The sequence below is a fragment of the Protopterus annectens genome, chromosome 11.part0 (assembly GCF_019279795.1).
Source record: "Protopterus annectens isolate FY-2018-M chromosome 11.part0, PAN1.0, whole genome shotgun sequence".
NCBI classification, from domain to species: domain Eukaryota; kingdom Metazoa; phylum Chordata; order Ceratodontiformes; family Protopteridae; genus Protopterus; species Protopterus annectens.
The window spans coordinates 1235268641-1235290413 of record NC_056745.1 but is presented as its reverse complement, the minus strand read 5'-3'; positions in this window follow the sequence as shown (position 1 = coordinate 1235290413).

The following is a 21773-nucleotide window of genomic DNA, read 5'->3' as shown; positions in this document are numbered from 1 at the left end:
CGTGATAACTGCCAGGGCTGCCAGCACACAAATTCGTGATAATGCCCTGGGCATAGCACACAACCTGGAAGTTGGAGTGATATCCCCTGTGGCTGACGCAGACTCTACCGTCCTCAATGGGTGGTGCTTTGATGTGTACATGACTGCAGTCTATGGCACCCAGTACTTCAGGATAGTGTGCTACATGGTGGAAGAGTCTCATACTGCTAGCCCTTTCTTCATGGGTGCTGAATAAATAAGTGTGCTCACTGGCATGTGTTAGCATGGCTTTCAGGAACTGGTGGAGTACTTTGGATGCTGATTCCTGTGAGACTCCTGCCATGTCCCCAGTTGTTCTTTGGAAAGTACCTGTAGCTAGTATCCTAAGGGCTACACATACCTTTGTTTCCCATAGGATGGGTTCTCTTCTGATGGCTCTGGGTCTGAGGTGAGAGTGGCAGAGCTCACTGAGTTCTTGGAGTATGTCCCTGTCCACCCTGTAGTGCTGTATGATCTCCAGCTCATGTAGCTCCTGGAAGATTTCCCTGGGCCTGAACACTCTTCTCTTTCTCTGTCTAGGCCTATTGTCAGCAGCAGCTTCAGCACTGACCTCAGCATCTATCACATACAGATACAACAGAGCTTCAGCAGCCCGAAGCATTGCTTTAGTTAAAAATCCCATGTTTGTACTCCACTGGTGCAGAGTATGGGGGTGAAATCCGATTGTAAGGTGTATGCAACCTTTATAGTCCTCTGCTGTAGGTACAGCCTGTGTGATTGTCTAACTATGATGCATTCCACCTGCCAAGTACCTCATTAATTGTTCTAATGGTCCAGTTTAATTGGTACAGGAGTCATCAGTAATTTATATATGATTGGCTTTCCCAGACAATTTTTTCCTCTGCTAAGCATTGCGGTGTGGCATGCAAACCTGTGCAATAGATATAAACAATACTGAGCATTTCAGGACACACCGCTATGGACAGGCATGCTCTGCACAGTGGCGTGCCTGCAAACATGCTCAAACACATGCCCAGAGGGTAAACAATGCTTAGCAGCTCTGGACATACCCCCTAGCTCAGCTCTACTCAGCACCATGCAAATGGGCACTGCTGAGCTCCAATGAGCTTAAATGGATGCAGACACACCCCGTTTTGCTGTCAGCTATCTCTCCTGTGGACACCAAAACAGTTCTGTCCCTTCACAGATGGGATCTGCAGACACAGTTACCCATTTCTGCTATTCAGTAAGCTCAGCTCATTTGCATAAAGACCCATACTTAATACCTGGAAACTGCACTATTCCAGACCCTGCCTCCTTAGCAACCACAGCAGTCTACCATTGTACATACTCCATGCAAGGTCCTATAATGTATTATTGTCACATATTTAGTTTTCTTCCTTTTTACACTTTTTAATTTTTTTCCCGATGGCATGTTTGCACACTGCTGCACAGCACACAAACATAATATGGGCATTAAAATAATATTTTAAATTGTTTTTCACTAGGGTTTGGACATACAGTGCATAGTTTTGCACATATCTGTGTCTGCAATGCTATTTCTATGCTTTTATCTGGGCTTTTACAGCCATTTTTTTCTTTTTTTATGTCATGTACATGCAGTTTTTCTGTGTACACTTCAGATAACAACATGGGGTCTGCAGGACTGCCAATCTGCTTGCTGGATTGCTCAAACACACTAATTTGCATGTAATGCAACTGCTTCCTACTTCCATGTTTGGATACTCATGCATGCCCCTCTGCTCTGTTTAATGGATTGCATGGCTGCTTACTTCCATGTAAGCTCCATGCTACTATGCCTACATGGAAAAAAATCAGTGTAGACTTTGTTGAATTCCCCCCAGTATAACTTATAGTGGTGTTGTAAAATTACTCTATTACTTAAGTTCATAAAATTCACGAAATGTTGTTCAGTTAAAAAGTATCAGGTTGATGGAAACAAGTATTTATAACTACATAAAGTGTCATAGTCAAACACAAAAAATATATTAGTGGTGTTTTCCCCTAAAGCAGTTCTATAATAAATTGCATCATGAGCTGAGACAAAATAAATAACTACCCTGTGATAAAGACATTATATATTAAATACACATTTTAGAATAATTGAAATGCATAAAAATAAAGGTATTTAGAAATATATTTTAATAATGAACATAAATATAAATATATCATAACTTAGCTACTCTCATCTCCAGTATGCAAGTTAGTAAAATATTCCTGGGGATTTAATAAAAAAACGTGTAGGCATAGTGTAAAGCCTACATGGAAGTTACTATGTACATGTATGCAGTACCCCCTCAGTAGTAAGCCATGCATATTAATAAAGTCATGTTACTGAGGGAGAGCCATGTAACACAGTTACTGCATCAGTGTAGGGAGTGTGTTACTGTGGCCAGAGATGAGTAACACACCCCCTGCATTGTCAAAGTGCTGGATATTAATGTATGCATATGTAATAAAAAGTTGGGTTTTTTTTGCGTTTGTGCAGCTTGGTATGCAGCAATGGACATGTGCCAGACATATAAAAATAGTAACTGGATACATTTAATTATGAATGTAATGGTCAAGTTTAAGCATAGCTTAGTGTGTTTGCATGGCACTCCATGGTGCTCAGTGGTGCTTAAACATAATGGAGAGATATATGTAAAAGTATAGCAGTGTTCCATACAGCCACATAACCAGATGGTTCAAGTTACAGCAGCAGTAGGTGCAGGTTTCGAATACAAAGACAGGTTATTTTGTAAATACACATTATAAGAATTATATTAAATCCAGATTACATTTTGTATGATTACACAGACAGCTAATTAAATTTATTTTGCAAATACACATTTATGAGAAGTACTATTACATCATGATTGCATTTTGTATGAATACATAGACAGGTTATTAAGCATTTATGTTGCAAATACACAATTATGAGAAGTATGTTTAAACCCTTGCTTGAATATTGCATGTATGCACAGACATTTTATCAAGCATTTTTATTGCAAATACACATTATGAATTATTTATAATTATTGATATATTATTATTTAAAAATCCTGCTTTTGCTGCACTCAGCTAAACTCCACTAAACAGAACTAAGCCTTGCCAAGCACTGCTTAAACAAGGAATGTTTTAGCAGTGCTTAGCTGATTTGCACATTGCTAAGTGATGCAAAACACTGCTAAGCAATGCCTGTTTAAGCAGTGCTTAGCCCAGCTAAGCAGGTTTTCACACTGCTAAGCATTGCTAAGCATTGCCAGTTTAAGCACTGCTCATCTGAACTCAGCAGGATTGTGTGGTGCTAAGCAATGCACCACAATTTTAAAAGTTGCCCAATGGTGGCACACAGCAGGAAAACAGGCTTATTTATGTAAGTGCAACAGGTGGGAATACAGCATAAACCTGTTGGAATTTGAACTTGTCAGGAGATATGGCAGGTGCTGGAGATGGTGTGTGCTTCCGAGCACAGCGGTGGGGTATTTTAGAATCCAAGATCATGGTTGGACTCAACATGAAATACCATGATGTTCTGCTGCCACAGGGCCAGTACTAGGGATCAGAGTACAAGTCGGAGGCCTTGGATTGACTGGCATGCGATCTCACCAGTGCAACCCGTATCCTCCGCACAGGTGAGAAGGTGCATCATCATTATGATGACCTGAAGCATAGGAAGGGGGATCTCTTGGCCACCTAGGTCCAAGATGCTGAACATGGGAATACCCCACAAGTTTGTAAGTATTGCTAGCATTGTTTTAACAATACCTCATCTGAATGTGTGATAGGCAGGTATGCATAATGGAGTGTTTCTCTCCTGACAGCTGCAGAGGAGAGAGCTCACAACCTACAGGCCTATGCAGGGTTCCTGGCAAGGTTGTGCCATGAGTGTGGTGAGTGCAGCTGTAACTAGCAATCTATAGTCATATAAGCAAGACAGAGTAAATTAGTAGCTGCATTAGGTATAAACAGTTTTGATTGTACTGCAATGAATGTGGTCATAGACCTGCTTGACTGAAATAAGTGAGTAATGTCACATAAAGTTCAATAAAGATGAACGCATGAAACCTGATAATGTTAAGGAAATAAAGTTTCTACTGCAATGATTGTGGAATTATAGCTATAATGCAACACCTGCATTTTTTTAAATTGTTCTGCAATAAAGACATGAAAATTTACCAATAACTGCATGAAGTCACCCCTAATAAAGCTGTGTTGTGCAATATGTGTTTATTTTTGGCTGTTTTTCATGAAATTGAGTATTATTTCTTCTCTGAATTAAAACCACAAAGAATACCACTATGTGACTCAAGGTTAGCTAGGAAATACTGTTTTGCTAAACTGTAGATTTACAACTGTACTACAAAGATATATATATTATAAAATGTGTTCTGCACTAAGATCTGAATCATTACCAGGAACACCCAATATCAGGATTGTCTAGTGTTAACCATTGCATTTCAGCTATATGCATTCCTGCTCTGAGCTATGCTGCTGCAAGCAAGTATGAAACTGTAATGCCTGTAGACTGCAAATATACCATCTGCAACTGTATCTGGGTCAGGTAGTCAGCCTAGCACTCTGATATGGTTTGTACACATCACATATATTTCCACCCAGTAGGGGTGTATTCTCTACACTTGCATTCTATGTTGTAATTTACAGTCCGCCTACTATCTCTGTCATGCATGCATTCCATGCATGTGTTCAAGTGTCACTGCAGTCTTGTATAACACTCTATTTCTATTACCAGATCATATTTTGTTACCAGGTGAGCTCTAACCAAATATCAGTCAATCAATATGCAGCAATGGCTTGGTAGCTCAGTTTGATAAATGTTAGGTCTGATGTACATTTTGTCACCCACAGACCAGGGTTCAAATCCATTGACAACTACTAATAAATATTATTGAATCAGTTATGTATTATTAACAGATGTTCTCCTCACATGGATTACAGGTAAATGGGTGCAGTACTCCTTAGTATGGGTTAAAAATGTGTGTGTTCAAATGTAACAGAGTGTTAACAGCATTGCTCAGGAATGCGATATGACAGCAGAAACTACAGGCATCAAGTACAATACTAATAATGATTACTACAGTAAATAAAATGTGTAATCTTGATACGGCTGTATGCCTGGTGTGTCTGTGAATGTGTGCTGATGGTCTAATCCCATGCCTGCCAAGGATGGCATAAGAGTCGAAAACTCTGTACTGTGCATGATACATGTCTCTCAAGTGTCACACTGTCATGGACTGTGATCACTGTTTCCTAATCCTTCTGTCAAAGATATATCATCCACATGAATATGTCAATAGCACAGTCATACTACATCAATCCACAGTACACCTTGGTAGTCATATATGTACCTCTGACATGTAATAGTCCTCCATAGTTGTGTACCTCCAGATGTTGCAGCTTGGCCCAAACTATCGCATGCAAATAGCTTGACAGGTATATATGTGCTACAAAAGCTATAAGGCACCTGTATACATAAAGGAAGGGCAGACCTGTAGAGTAATAGAAGTACTGTAGCAAACTATATACCTAAATTGGAATTAATGGACTGTATTTCTCTTTCCCCCACCCCTTATCTTCATCATAATTTATTATTGTTATACATTGGTTATGGTTTACTATTAACAACCGTTGTTCCCAAAACATTGTGTTTGGTCTTGTGTTTTATTATTGTTATGTATTACAATAGTTGCATATTAACATATCTTGTTAAATTACCTATGTTATTGGCCTTATGCAGCAACTGTTACTGCCATGTTGTTACTATACTCACTGTTATCACTCTTATTGTTGTGTGCCATATATTATGCAATGCTGCTGGGTTATTTGCAACTTTCCGGCATGCTTTTATAACTAAGTAAAGTCAGTGGTGTTTCCATATTCATAAAGGATGTGCACACCTCCAGACTGGTAGTCCAACATAGCTCATCAGAGATACTTCAGGTCCAGCTAACATTGGGTAAGACAGCAATTCAGGTCTTAGCCTGCTATAGGTCACCAACCATGTCCCAAAACTCACACTCCACGTTGCTAAGCAGCCTGGAGAATATTAGGATCCAACCTAAACTCTCATACAGGGTGACTTTAACTACCCCTACCTTAACTGGGAAAACTACTCATGTACCAATACACTTGCCCAACATTTCCTGAAATTTATTAATTCCAATGCCCTGGACCAACTTGTTCTTACCCCCACTAGAGGTAGCAACATCATTGACCTGGTTATTACTAACATGGTTGACTGTTGCTCTACACCAATAGTCAACTCCTTGCTTGTTAGATTTGACCACAGACTAATCACCTTGGAAATAGACATCCCTCCCACCTCCCCACAAAGGTAACCACCATGACAAACTTCTCCAAAGCTAACTTTGGGCTCCTAAAAACAGAGGTGGCTAACTTCACGGCACCCATGCAAATGAAGAATAGTTGCATGACCGCCGAATCATACACCAATGCACTGTACGAACACATACACAAATGCATGGATCTCGCCATTCCTAGTAGAACCAAGACACTCTCCTTCAAAAAAAGGAAGCCAATCTGATGGCCTCTTGCTATAAACAAACTCTACAACAGAAGAAGGAAACTAATGCGAAATAAGGTGAAGTCTCAAGCTGGAAAAACTCCTTTATCAGCCTCAACAAAAAGTTAAATCCCTCATCAAATCCTCTAAAGCTAACTATGAAAACAGAATTGCAGCAGATAGTAAAGGCAACCACAAGGCCTTCTATAGTTATGTAAAGAATCTCCATGGCAATATCCAGATTTGCTCTGAACTACTGCACAATGGTACCTCCTATATCGAGCCAACAGATGTTGACAATATAGTGGAGGACAGAATCAGTGCCAACTTTACCCCAATGCCCTACAAAGGACCAATCACAATACCAGTAGATTACCAGGCACCCAGTATTACTGCTGCACAGGTTAAAACAGCACTGTCCAAGGCCAAGCATACAGCTTCTATGGGACCTGATAATATCCCTGGCTGTGTTCTACATGAACTACAGAGTGAAGTGGCACCTCACCTGTGTACCCTGTTCATTCACAGCCTCACCTCAGGCTTTGTCTCTACTAATGGTGCACTGCTACAGTCATCCCTCTCCACAAAGGAGGAGCGACTACAGACCCTGGGAACTATTGCCCCATTAGCCTGACAAGTCTGATATGCAAAGCTATGGAATGCATCATCATGGACCTAATAAATAAGGATATAGGGAATCTCCAAATTCTGGATCCCACACAGTATGGTTTTGTGAAGGTTAGATCATGCCTGCTCAACTTGGTCGACTTCTTTGAGTTAGCCACCAGAGCTGTGGATGACCTTGATTTGGCCAAGGCTTTTGACACCATTCCCCACTCAGGAATCATAAAAAAACTCACTAAGCTAGGCATCAACCCCTATATCACCAGGTGGGTTGCAAACTCACTGACAGATAGAATCCACAGTGTAAAAGTAGCTGACTCCAAGTCAGACTGCCGACCAGTCATGAGTGGAGTCCCACAGGGTTCGATCCTGCATCCTCTCCTGTTTGGTATCTACTTCTCTGAAGTCCAGGCCAACAAGAGAGGACTCTGGCTAACAAAGTTCACAGATGATTGCAAGTTGGGAGCTATTATTAACTCCCCACATGATGCTGACATCCTACAGAAAAGCCTCACTGAGACCAATGGCTGGTATCAGAACCATGACCTTAAGCTCAATTCCAAGAAATGTGTCATCATCCCCTTTGGGGAAAAACCCAGTTCCCATGAATTACCACATAGATGGTCATGCACTTAACACAGAAGATGTCATAAGAGATCTGGGAACACAGGTTAACGGCAACCTCTCTTTTGACCACCACATTGCCACTGTGGTCAGAAAGTCATTCTATGTGACGCATCTCATTACTAAGGGTTTTGCATCCAGGAAGAAAGAGGTCATTGTCTCCCTCTACTCTTTCCTCATTAGGCCAATCATTAAGTACAATTCCCCATTTGATATGTACCTCACTAAACACCTGCAAAAACTGGAGAGGCTGCAAAAGTACCTCACAAAGAGGATCCTAGGCCTTAAACTATTCTCTGTCTCATATCACCTCCTTAGAGGTGATCTCTGCTTGACTTACAAAGCCATGTCTGACCCAGCTCTGTTAGAAATGATGCAGATGGGAGGATGCAGTTATGGGGAATAGGGATTACAATAGTAGGCATATAGTACATCTCTGGGAATGACATATTGGTGATAGTCTGTTGTCCAACAGCTACAGTCATGCCTTTCATCTCTGCCTGCTGTGACTTAGTTCAGAGTTCTGGCCCTTTTTCTCCCTTCTACAATGGTCGGCTCCTGTACAGATGCTACTGGATTGTGTGTTAGACATAGTGACAGTTAGTATTGGTGGACACAGCTGGCATATCACATGATGTACTGTCATTCAGCTGCTGTCAGTCTGTGAATGTCACACAGGAATAGTTCAGACATTGTACAGGTGTCCCTGACTGTCCCTAATGTACCTGGCTAGGTCACTGTTTTGTCAACATTTGTATGTCATCACTTGACAGCTATGGCTAGCATACCTGACAACCCTGTGCAGCAGAACTGCAGGTCATAGCCATTAATAATGGGAGTCACAGGCCCAACCTCAGCAACAGAGTGTACATATTGATCATACAAAGTAGGGGTATGAATACATTAACAAATTTTACTGTTGTATAACTGTTTCCAAGGGTTCTGGCATGTGACAGCCAGATTCCCCACATTGTAAGAGCAACCATCAATTATTCTCCAACCATTTGCCAGACATCTGCATGTTTCTGGCAAATAGACCACATATATCAGGCACACGTCCAGATTTTGCAAACATCTGTGTACTGGAGAAGTAGGACACCTACAGGGAAGATGCACTACAGCACATCTGCATTACTGCCTGTCATTGTGGCACACAGATGTTGCTGGACTGTCCGCATACACTTATAATAACACACACCTATCTGTCAAACAGTGGCTTTCTGATATGGTACTGGGACATTGCCCATAGGGGACACACCACAGCAGATGGCATTGATGGGACTGGGGACATACAGCATACTCTGTCATGGCACACAGGGACATAACTGGTATTGCTACTATTTTACTGATAGCCACATACATTTTTATTTATTTTTTTATTTATTTAACATTTGTTGACCGGGAATGTCTGACTAGGTTCCACAGAGCCTGTTTTCAGCAGAAGCCCAGGGAGAAATGCTCCAGATGCTTTGTTAATAGATGGTGGGGTATGACGTGGAAGGTAGCAGTGGATAGTCCAGGCCAATTTGGTTGTGCAGGGTGTGTACATAGTGGAGAGCAACATATGTGGTCCTGTGATGTGTTCCCTTATTCTTACCTTTCAAAACAGATGTTTAGACAGAGGCACCCACTGTTTTCAGTTGTGGAAAATTATGTGATCCTGGATGGCCTGAGAATGCAAAACAAGATTCTGCTGTCCAGGAGTTGCCAGAACCACATTGTGGCACTGTGGGCTGACCATGTCACAGCAGTCAACTGTGTAGGGGCTACAGGACAGAAGCTATGAGCAGGTCCAACACTGGGCAACAGACATTGTAAGTGCTGCATGACAATGGGCCGCTGCTGTAGCCAGGGACTGTGCTGCCACCGGTGGAAGGCCTGCAGCAGTAGAATCACTCTTGGGCACAGAGGAATTCCTGGTGAACCTGGGATCAACCACCAGCTCCCAAGCATCCATCATCTCATACATCATGGAGGTGGGTGCCACAGCATCCACATCAAAGGAGTGTCCAGGTAAGCCTCCTGTGTTCATCACTGTAATACTGTATCAGTCACTGTAGCTGCCTCTGCATACCAGTACATGGATGTCAGGTCAATCTGCTTTGGGGGAGTTGTTTGTAATGCACACTTGTGCACACATACTCAGAATGTCAGCAATGTAGGCAGTATCACATTAGCTATTGTACATGTGGATATATGCACATATTACCTTATAACAATGCTGCATTTGATATTGCTGGCAATACCTCTCCCTCACATTTCCATAGGTATGTCAGGTGTGGCCAGAGTCCATCGTCCTATACCTGTGAGTGCGGTACTGTTTTTGTATGGATCATATATACCCTAAGAATGTTAAGGTCTCCCACTGTGCTGTACACACAACTGATATGCTTAGCCAGAGTACACTACTTGTATGTTCATTTTAAGTGTGGTTAACTGAAGTGCATTGTATCAGTAATCACAGTAATGTATGTGCAAGAGCTGTAACATATTTGCACTTATTTTTGTGAATGTTTATGCAGCCTGCTATACAGGGGGCAATAGTATGCTCAAGATGGGTGCAGCATATCTTACGTGTAGGTCTATCACATACACTGGCATATCACTTAGCTCACAGGTATATAGTAGTGGCAACATTAACTGGATGTAGCTGCAGTGCATTGGTTTAATTGTCTTGTCTTGTCTGTGTATGTTGTAGTCTACTTATGTGTTGTGCATGGGATTAGAACTAAGATGTGGTATGTGTAATGCAGTAATGGCACCTCAACTGTAAGTGTGTGTGTGTGTGAATCACCATACATAATAGTGCAGGTAGTAATGTACTTATTTTGTCTTCCTTCTCACAGGTGACTGTGGGGGATGCAGTCTGTCCCCTTCACAGCCTGATGTACATGTCTCATCAGAATCTGATGATGATGGTGGCCATAGTGAGGCACAGGTGGTGTTGTCAAGGGCTGAATCTGCCCCATTTGTTGACATCCCACTTCATCTGCCATTGTCACTGCCACACATACCCAGTCCCCTGTGGCCACAGATATCAGACAGTCAGACTGTGGTGTCATTGAACAGGAGAGTGTAGTGACAATGGAATCAGTGAGTGTAGATACTAGCCATAGCCAGAGAGCTGGTGAGGTCCCACACAGGCAAATTGACAGGGATCCTCATAGAAGGACTGTACCCATCCACCACTTGTTACAGGTGTCACATCGCAAGTCACTCAATGTATATTTTGGTCCATCATGGAGGCACAGGCACACTCTGAATGCAATACCAGACAGATGCTCAGGATCATGGATGAATCATTGACATCCTTGACTCCCTCCATCACATTGGTGATGCCATGCATCATTTCACTGATGTAGTGGACAGATGGTGGGGTGAGACATTGTCAGTCCTTAACCACACATTGTCTGTGCTAGAACATGTGTTGGGAGTAGGGCATCGGACATGTGGCCATAGGTCAGCAACAACATCCACTGAGAGTCCACGTGGCCTTGCACACTCACACTCCAGTAGTGGCAGTACCTCCAGCACTACAGAAGGGAGGGCGCTGTCAACACCACAATGTGGCAGGCCATGGGCATGTGGTCCTGGCTGGTCCCATGAGGGACATGTGCCCAGCAGATGCCAGTCACTGTCAGTGTCAGTGACTAGTACCACATCTGACCCTGGGCATGGTGGTGCCAGTGCCACTACTGGCAGTGCCAGATCCCATGTCCATGGCCAGAGACAGTTAACTGTCCATTCTGCTATGTATGGTCCACAGCTGTCCAACATATCTATGTGTAGGGCTAGCACATGGCTTGACTGTGTACACACACATACACTCATACATCACTGTCACATGCAGGTCACCAACAGACACACATGGCACCTCCCCATGGCCCAGCTGACAAGCATCCCTTCCTGACTCAAACACATGATTTCAATTGTTTGGCACAGCCTAGGCCTCTGGCACCCCCGCACCACACCCTGTACATGTGATGATACCTGTGCCACATCTCTGCCATCCATAACATCGATGCAGGGACATGCAGATATGTGTCTGATGCACAGGGTAACTATAGTACATTACTTGACATATTGTAGCGTGGTTGTGTTATGCTGTGACAGGTGCTATATGCTGGTGTGTGTCATGGATACATATCAAAATGTTTGTACCTTTGTTGCATAATGTTAGATTGGCAGTGGTGTTGCAGATTGACAGGTGTCTCTCAGAACTTTGTATGTCTCTGTTGCAGGGATCTGGGTGGCTACACCTTTGAGACTTCATAGCAATACAGTGGCTCAGAATGGCATGGTAGCAAAGCAGACATATGACATCATCAAGGTATGGCTGCATAGGTGCATGGTTACCTAGGTGCATATGTGTAGAACAATGTGTCAGGGGCACTTGGGGTGGACAGCATAATCCTGCATGCATACCCCATGGCAAAGCATGCTACCCTTGAGATGTGTCATCTGGGAGTTCTGTACATACAAATGTATGTGATGGCAGGTAGCATTTATACCTAGGTAGATGTGGGCTATTTAGGGCCAGCAGCTACTCACAGGGTCTTAAAATGTATAGCTATTGCACACACATAGGCAAGCCAGACACACCACTGCAAGAGAGTAAATTTAAACATGTACACACAGCTGGCCTTTTTGAGTTTAGAACCCCTACCTGTCTATTAGTATATACTATAGTACTACATTCTAATTGCATACACCACAGAGTGCATGTATTGTGAAAGTGTCGTCCAGTGCTGTTAAGGTGGATGACATCAGTAGGCCCTGTAAAGGAGGCCAATGGAGGGATTGACAGGGGCTGAAAATGTATAACCATTTCACACACATAGGTAAGACAGACACATTGCTACTGGGGGTATATTTACACGCACACACACACACACACACACACACACACACACACACACACACGCACACATGCACACACGCACACACGCACACACACACACACACACACACACACACACACACACACACACACACACACACACACAGATGGCCTTTCTGAGATTAGAACCCCTATCTATCTAGTAGTATATACTATAATACTACATACTAGTCGCATATGCCATGGAGCTTATGTGTTGAGTGTCTGCTACTGCTGTCAAGGTGGATGATATCAGCAGGCCCTGTTAAGGAGGCCAAAGGGGGGAGTTGACAGGGGCTGAACATGCATAACCATTGCACCCACATAGGCAAGATAGACTCACTGCTGCAGGGGGTATATTCACCCCCACCCCCACAGAGTTGCCCTTAGTGAGGGTAGAACCCATACCTACCTAGTTGTATACAGTATAGTACTACATACGTATCACATGAGCCATACATCTTACCTGTTTTGATAGTGTCAGTCATTGCTGTTGAGGTGAATTACATCAGCAGGCCTTGTAAAGGAGGCCAATGGGGAGGTCGACAGGTAGGCGCAGTGCCTTAAAATGTTAAACCACTGCACCCAGACAGGGGAGAGAGGTACACTGCTGCAAAGAGAAATATTAACATACACACACATACACACAATTGCCTGTTGCAAGAGTAGAACGCCTACCTATCTAGTAGTTTACACAAGTGCATTATGTACCCATTGCGTTTGCCATGGAGCATATCTATGAGCAGAATGTCAGCCAATGCTGCTAAGGTGGGTTACATCATCAGGTGTTGACAAGGAGGCCAATGTTCAGGAAGACGCTAGTCAGAGTACTATAAAATGGTTTAACACTGCAATGACATAAACCAGATGGACATGCCTGTAATGCTGCTAAGATAAGATCTACATGCACACACCCCTGCCCCCCACACAAAGTGGCTGGCATGAGATTAGAACTCCTACCTACCTAGTATCACACACTAAAGCTCACAGTACTTATTGTATGTTCCATCGGTTGCATCTGTTGTCCACATGGCTGCATCCACACTACTTGTGGACAACACAAAGTGGCCTTGTAGTACACAGCATGTGTGGCCTGCAGAATGAACCTGTTTATAGGTTCATAGGTTCATAGGTAGGTACTAGGCTATTGGCCCGAGGGCCTACGTAAGCCTAGCCAACAAGGTTCCCTGGCTTACACCACCCAAGAAAGTTATTTTCCTGTGTCACTGTTGAGCAGAGATACAGAAGTGATCCCTGGGGTGTATTTCCTATTTTCCATTCACTCATCAAGATTTTTCTTGAAGAGTGCTAATGAAAAATTTTGATTGACATAGATGGGTAGCCTGCTCCAGTGTATGGGAAGTCTCTGGGATAGGAATCTATCCCTCCAGCATGTCCTGTTTATTGTGGTGACATGGTTTAGGTCCCTAGACCATGTAGCTTGGAGGGATTGGGATTTCTTTAGGTGTAGCATGTCCAACAGCTCTGGGTTTGACATAGCTTTATATGTTAGGCAGACATCACCTCAGAGTAGGCGATATGTTACGGAGTAAAGCTGGAGTTTTTTGAGATGGTCAGTGTAGGGCATCTGATTGAGGCCAGTAATCCTGTTTGTGAGGTACTTTTGTGGCCTTTCCAACTGCTGCAGATGTCTTGTGAGATACATTCCAAAAGGGGCATTGTGCTCTATAATGGGTCTAATGAGTGTTGAGTAGAGGGGAACAATGACCTCTTTTTCCTTGATGAGAACCCTTTTATGATGTGGTGTACCACGTAAAAGGACTTCCTGATTATTGTGGCAACGTGACTATCAAAGGACAGGCTACTGTCCACCTGGGTCCCAAGGTCTCTTAACACACATTCAGTGTTAAGTAGACTGCTGTCTATGTAGTAGATCATGGGTACAGAATTTTTACCAAAGGGGATGACAATGCACATTTTGACACTGAGCTTGAGGCCATGGCTCTGACACCAGGCATCTGTCTCAGCGAGGTCCTTCTGTAGGATCTCCACATCATTTGGGGACTCAGCTATGGTCCCTAGTTTGCAGTCATCGGCGAACTTCATTAGCCAGAGGCCTTCTGTGTTAGCCAGTACTTCAGAGAAGTAGATACCAAACAGGAGAGGTCCCAGGACTGAACCCTATGGTACTCCACTTGTCACTGGTTTGAAGTCAGATTTGGAGTGTGCAACTTTTACAGTGTGGGTTCTATCAGTGAGCCAGTTGGCAAGCCATCTTGTGATGTAGGGATTTATACCTAGTTTAGTGAGTTTAGCTATAATTCCAGAATGGGGGATGGTGTTGAAAGCCTTGGCAAGGTCAAGATAGGCTGTGTGAACCACCTTACCCTCATCTACGGCTTTGGTGACTGCCTCAAAAAAGTTGATCAGGTTCAGGAGACATGATCTGCCTTTCACAAACCCGAACTGGGTGGGAACCAGAGTTTGGAGGTTACAATGTCTTTGTTTATGAGTTCCTTGATGATACGTTCCATGGCCTTGCAGACCAGGCTCATCAGGCTAATAGTTGATAGTTCCTGGGATCAGTGGTGGCTCCCCCTTTGTGAAGTGGGATAACTGTTGCTGTACACCATTCAGTGGGCACAAAGCTTGATGCAAGGTTATTATTGAACATGGTGCTTAGGTGGGGAGCCAGTTCATTTTGACGTTTGTGTAAAATGCAGCCTGAGATGTTGTCCGGTCCCATGGATGCTGTGTTTTTGGCTTTAGAGAGTGCAGCATTTACATGCATAGTTGTTATTACAGGGACTCTGCATTCTTCCTGTATAGATATGAGCCCTTTAGGGGGTGAGGGGTGGTAAAGTTAGCACTGAACCTATCTGCGAGGATGTTGGCAATATCAGTTGGTTCTTAATTTTCATGCTGTTGTGCTGTAACTCAGAGCAGATCTGGGTGTTGCCATTAAGATTCTTGACATAGCTATAGAATGCTTTGTGGTTGTCCTTAGAATCAGTGGTGATTTTGTTTTTGTAGCTAGCTTTGGAGGATCTTATAAGGGATCTCAGCTTGTTACTGAGGCTGACCAGAGAGCTCCTCCACTAATGGGATTTTACTCTCTTTTGCAACAATTTCTTCCGTCTGTTGTAGAGTTTGTTTATGGCAGGGGACCACCAGATTGGCTTCCTTTTTTTTGGAGGATAGCGTTTTGGTTCTGTTTGGGATAGCACGATCCATGCACTTGTGTAAGTGCTTATAGAGTGCATTTGTGTAGGATTCAACAGTCGAAACTGTATTGTCCATCTGCATGGATGTCATGAAGTTCGCCACTTCTGTCTTAAGAAGCATTAAGTTGGCTTTGGAGAAATATTTTACCATGGTTTCCTTAATGGGAGGTGGGGGCGGGATGTGGATATCAAGGGTGATTAGCTTATGGTCGGATTGGACCAATGAGGAGTTGACTTCATGTGTGGAACACCGGTCACTCATGCTGGTAAAGATTAGGTCTAGGATATTGTTGCCCCTGGTGGGGGTGTGGATAAGTTGATCCAGGGCATTGGTGTTTATGAATTCCAGAAAGCATTGTGTGAAGGAGGTGGTACACGAGTAGTTTTCCCAGCTAATGGTGGGGTAGATCAAATTGCCCATTGTTAGTGCATTTGGTTGAACCCTAATATTTTGCAGTACATCAAGGAAAGAGGAGTGGGAATCTTGGGGCATGGTGGGGGTATCTGTAGCAAGCTACAATTTAGATTGCAGTTTTGCCCAGAGTAAGTTGCACTTGGATAACTTTGGATGCATTATGCTGAGAAACTAGCCTGGAGGTGTGAATATCCTTAATGAATATAGACACACCTCCGCCTTTGGTGTTCTGGTCCAGGTTACATGGCCGAAAAGTGTGGTATAAGTTATAGCCTGGTAGTGCAGGGGTGCTCTCTGGAGCCTTGAACCAGGTCTCAGTCACTGCACAGATAATGATGTTCTCCATTTTAAGGAGTGCCTCGAGTGAGTGCAGTTTGAGATCTAGACTTGTAGCATTGAGTAGTATTACCCTCAGTTTTTGCTTGCCTGTTCCTGTTACAGTGGTGAATTTGTCATTTGAACCTTGCCTAAAAAGGCACTATAGGGGCGGCAAGAGCCTTAGCCAGTATCAGGAATCCCAGGGGCGACAGGTGCAGGCCACCTCTGGCAAAGCACCGTGGCCTGTCAACCATGTCATCCCAAGCAGACAGATACTGGATCCCCCTAAAATGACACCAGAAGCTCAGCCAATTGTTGAAGTCAATCATTTTGTCCTTATACTGCAGTATCATTCTGGACAATGGCAGACAGCTACTCAGGGCTAGGGTTGGCTGGGCTACAAGATCAGAGAGCTCTTCCATGTCTCTTTTCATGTAGTCCAGGGAGGTATGTCTCATGTCGTTCACACCAACATGGACAATGACAGAGTCATATTTGTACTTGTTGTGGAGTGACCTGAATGTGTGGGTTATGTGGTGGATCCCGGCACTCGACAGGCAGCTGACAGTAACCTTCTCCTTGTTTAACCTGGTGAGTGGGATATCAGTGTGCCTGACTATAGAGTCACCTATAACTAGTGTGTTGGATACATTGTTTTGCCTTATTGGCTGTGGTTGAGTGGCACACTGAGTCTGTGGGCTATGTGTCATTTGGGTTGTGTTGGGGGGGTGGAAGTTGCTTGTGTTTCTGCTTTGGAGGTCCCTGTTGCTTGGGCAGATTATTATTGAGAGCCTCTGTGAATGTTTTTGTGTTTCTATGTGTGGATTTTGGTGGTGTAGATTTAGTGAGACTATGTGATAAGTGTGGTGTGGTGCAAGTGTTTACTTTCTCCTCTTGAATGTCAAATTTGGTCTTGGTTGGAGAGAGCTTTACCTTCAGTTTGGCTAGATAAGTGCATCTCTCACAGGTTGTAGTGTTGGGTGAGGAGGAGAAGGTTGTCTGTGTACATGAGGCAATTTCTACATTACCCCAAGATGCCCAGATTCATCAGATAGACAGGAGAGAACACTAGGAGCTGTCCCTTGGACATACCTGAATAAAAAACTATTTTCCTCTAGATAAGTGAGGAAAGTCAGTACAAGAGCTGTTTTTCTCTAAGCAAGCGAGAAAAGTAAGTGTAAAAACTGTTTTCCTCTAGGTAATGAGGAAGGTTTATTGATATAGTAATTAGTAGCTTATTTAGTGCTTACAACAAGTTCTGAACAAGTGCTGAGCATGAATAAGCAAATTCAAGTGCTAAAATTAAGAATCTGTATCTGCACTAGACTAGTTAGTTACAGGAAAGAAACAAGTGCAAATGCAGGCTTTCAAATCAGAAAGTTGAGAGAGATGGAATAGATTGCCCAGGTGGTGAATAACTACAATTTCTAGGCCAGAACCACTCCTTATGTGGTAGACAGGTTTCCTAGTGCTTATCACTCCCACTTACAAGCTAGAAGGCTTCCCTCCAAGACAGAAAGGCTTGGGGGAGGCTCAGAAGCTTACATACAGTCCTGGATACAGCAAATATGTAACTGGACTACACTAGTTACAGGAAAGGTAGGAAACAGGCTTACAGTTTTTTTTTTACAGAAAAGTAGCTAAAACAGCTGTAAAACAATTCAAATGCAGTGCAAGCTAGCACACTTGAGTATGTAGCAATATTACACCAAACACAGTTTAAAAAATGCAATTAAATTAAAAACAACTAAAAACAAGTGCAGAAGGAGTGTATTAGGTACAATGTGGTAAAGAGATGGGACAGGGGGGAGTGTCCCAGATCAAATCTACAGTGGAGTGGGCAACTGCAAAAGCCACCAAATTTAAACAAACCAAAAATAAGGAGGGTGGGTGGGACAAAACACTTTAAGCAGATATCTGAAAAACTATACAGTGAATCAACAATAACAGTGCACAACTCTGAATAAAATTAGTCCAGGAACAATTTACAGTACACACTTTTGAAGAACCAGAAAATGTACTTAGCTCTGTATATTTCCAGATAGTTTGAAAAGAGTTCTGTTAGACACAGGTTCCAGCAATGATATGCAGGCTGTTAACTAACAGGGTCTATTATTATACAAGTAATCATTCAGATAATCAGATGACACAAGCTGTAAAAAACAGTTATACCAACTTAAGACACAGCAGAAAATAGGGAGAGGTGGGACAAAACACTTTCAGCAAAGATCTGAAAAACTATACAGTGAATCAAAAATAACAGTGCACAACTCTGAGTAAAATCAGTCCAGCAACAATTTACAGTACACATTTCTGAAGAACAAAAAAATATACCTAGCTCTGTATATTTCCATATAGTTTGAAAAGAGTTCTATTAGACACAGGTTCCAGCAATGATATGCTTATTCTGTTAGTGTATCACGTGTCCTAGCAGTGGGGTACCTGTTAATACCCCTGCTATGTGTGTACAGGTACCAGTTTCACCATATCTGGCTGGTTGCAGTTTGCTAGATGTACAGTTGGCCGCTGACAATATGGCCTGTCCAAGACCTGCATTGAAGCCATTGCACATTACAACACCTGATCATCGTTTTCTGTCTACAGGATGACATTTCACAGGTAGAGGGTTCTGTGGTTGGGCGGATTCTGTCATTATGTGGCCTTGGTCTGTTACTATCAAATAACTGCTTTGTGTGTAGGTGCAGATAACCCCAGTGTGCTGCGTATATGTGTGGACATTTGCACCTCATCACACACGTAAATACACATTATATATATATATATATATATATATATATATATATATATATATATAGGATGTTACAGTAGGTGTGTGTGTGTGTGTGTGTGTGTGTGTGTGTGTGTGTGTGTGTGTGTGTGTGTTATGTGACTGTGTTATATAGATATATGGGGAGGGTATGAGTCACTTTACACCTCTATGTAGCTATGTAGCTATATGTGTGTATATATATATATAGATATATATATATATATATATATATATATATATATATATATATATATATATATATATATATATAGATAGATATATATATATATATATAGATAGATATATGTGTATGTGTGTGTGTGTGTGTGTGTGTGTGTGTGTGTGTGTGTGTGTGTGTGTGTGTGTGTGCCACTACATCTGCATGGAAAATCACTCTGTATTCTGTGGTGAAATACCCCCACATTGTCACATATCAGTTCCTTAGGCAAATGAGGCATCAGCCGTTGGCTCACATTAGCTAAGTATAGGAGCATGCCCAACGTGACTATCAATACTTACAAGGTGACTCCAGGCCATACCTACCTGTACTCCAGTCCGGGATTTTGTGTGTTGTGGCCATTTGTCTGCTGCACCTGATTCAACAGTCACCTCCATGATATTTTGTCCAAGGCATTCCCTGGCTGTGTGCTGGATGTAATATATGTGTCACCACTATTAACTGTAAAGATTGTAATAGAATGTACAGAGTTCTGCATATGTATGTTACGTTATACATAGCATTATGAATTTCTGGCACTTTGCTGGCCAATCATTATGGGTTGATATTAGGAACTGCTGACAGACATTTATCTTACTGACTCCATACACATCGGGTAACCCATTCTAATGCCTGACTTGTTATTCTCTGAACTTTCTACAGTTGTCTTGCCAGAAGTTAATCCTCCTCCTTGTATTTTGGCCTTTATCCCAGTACTGTTCATGGTTTTGTTCAGATTTCCTGCTCTAAGTGGTTGTAGGTGTGATGTGACTCTGGCATATGTTGTAACAGCACACACAGGGTGACAGTCGACATATCTCTCCCTGTACATACTTTTGCAGAATGTCCAGCATTCTGAACTATATGTCTGATCTGTTCCTCATACAGTGGTGGTTAACTGGTAATATACTACTAAATGGAGACCACAGAAAGGTACTGACACATTTAAGTGATGGCCTTTACATCCTGCTGCTAATCTGACCTGTTACAACCTGCTGTTATACCAGCCACCTACTAGGTTACTCAAAGCATAATAATGTCTGTATGTTTGGACCTCTGCCATCCATGACTCTGCCTTTGTCCAGCTTTCTGGCATGGACAGACTGTGGCATAATATCAGTCTGTGTGACTCCTACCATATGAGTACCTTCCATGCAAAAGTTGTAGGTGCAGCCAGCTTCGAACCATCAACACCATCAACCATGCTAATGTACTTTGCCCAGTGAGCCATAGCCATCGCCAGATAGTGGGGTTTAATTCCTCACACTATCAATGACAGACAGACATACACTGTGACCCCTGTGTTATATGGAATATAGGACATTTGGTCAAGGTCTATGTGACAGCCCCGGGATTGTGTGGTCTGCTGATATATCCTTGCGAACATACTGTTACTACAGTTGTATGGGAACAGTGATGTGTTGGGGGTAGTGATCTCTGGCATTGACAGTGTTGCATCTGTCCTATGACCCCGTTGTTTGATATTTCCCTTGCATACTGCAGTGGGTTTCCAGTCCTGTGGCCTATTGCATATTATGGGGTACCCAGTATTGGACAGAGTACCTGTTGTCCCAAGTAGCTGTTAGTTTTCTAAAAGTAGCCCAGTAACCCACTCTATTCCCTTACATACATGCAGCAGATCTATACATATGTTACCATAGTCTAGTAACCCATAAATTTGTTGTAAAAGAGAGTGACTTACCTTGTGGATATAGCAGTTGAGACCTGTGTTTCAGCATTAACTCTGTCTGATGCACACAGTACACAGCCAATACATGGTAAGGTACAGGTTGTGTGGTGTGGCTTGCATCCTTTTTACTATGTATGCGAGTCAGAGTAAGGTGTCAGTCCCTAGGACACTAGGCTGTCAGTGCATGTGCTATGCTTTGCCTCTTTGCCAAGGCCAGGGCATACTGGACATGCCTACATCTGCCTACAGGGACAAGCTTGAGGTTCCTCCTCTGAGTCCCCCAGTGGCTGTAGAGACCTAGGCACTGATGGGGGGCTGTGTGTCCCTTCCCTGTGATGATCCTGCCACAGCTGTCTCCACAGGATATTGTATAGCATGGCACATACTGTGAATATCTGTGCACATGTTGCTGAAGAGTACTGCAGGGCTCCACCTGATATATCAAGACACTGGAACTGTGACTTGAGTAGCCCAGACACACTCTCTATGATGTTTCTAGTTTGTGCATGTGCCTCATTATGGCAT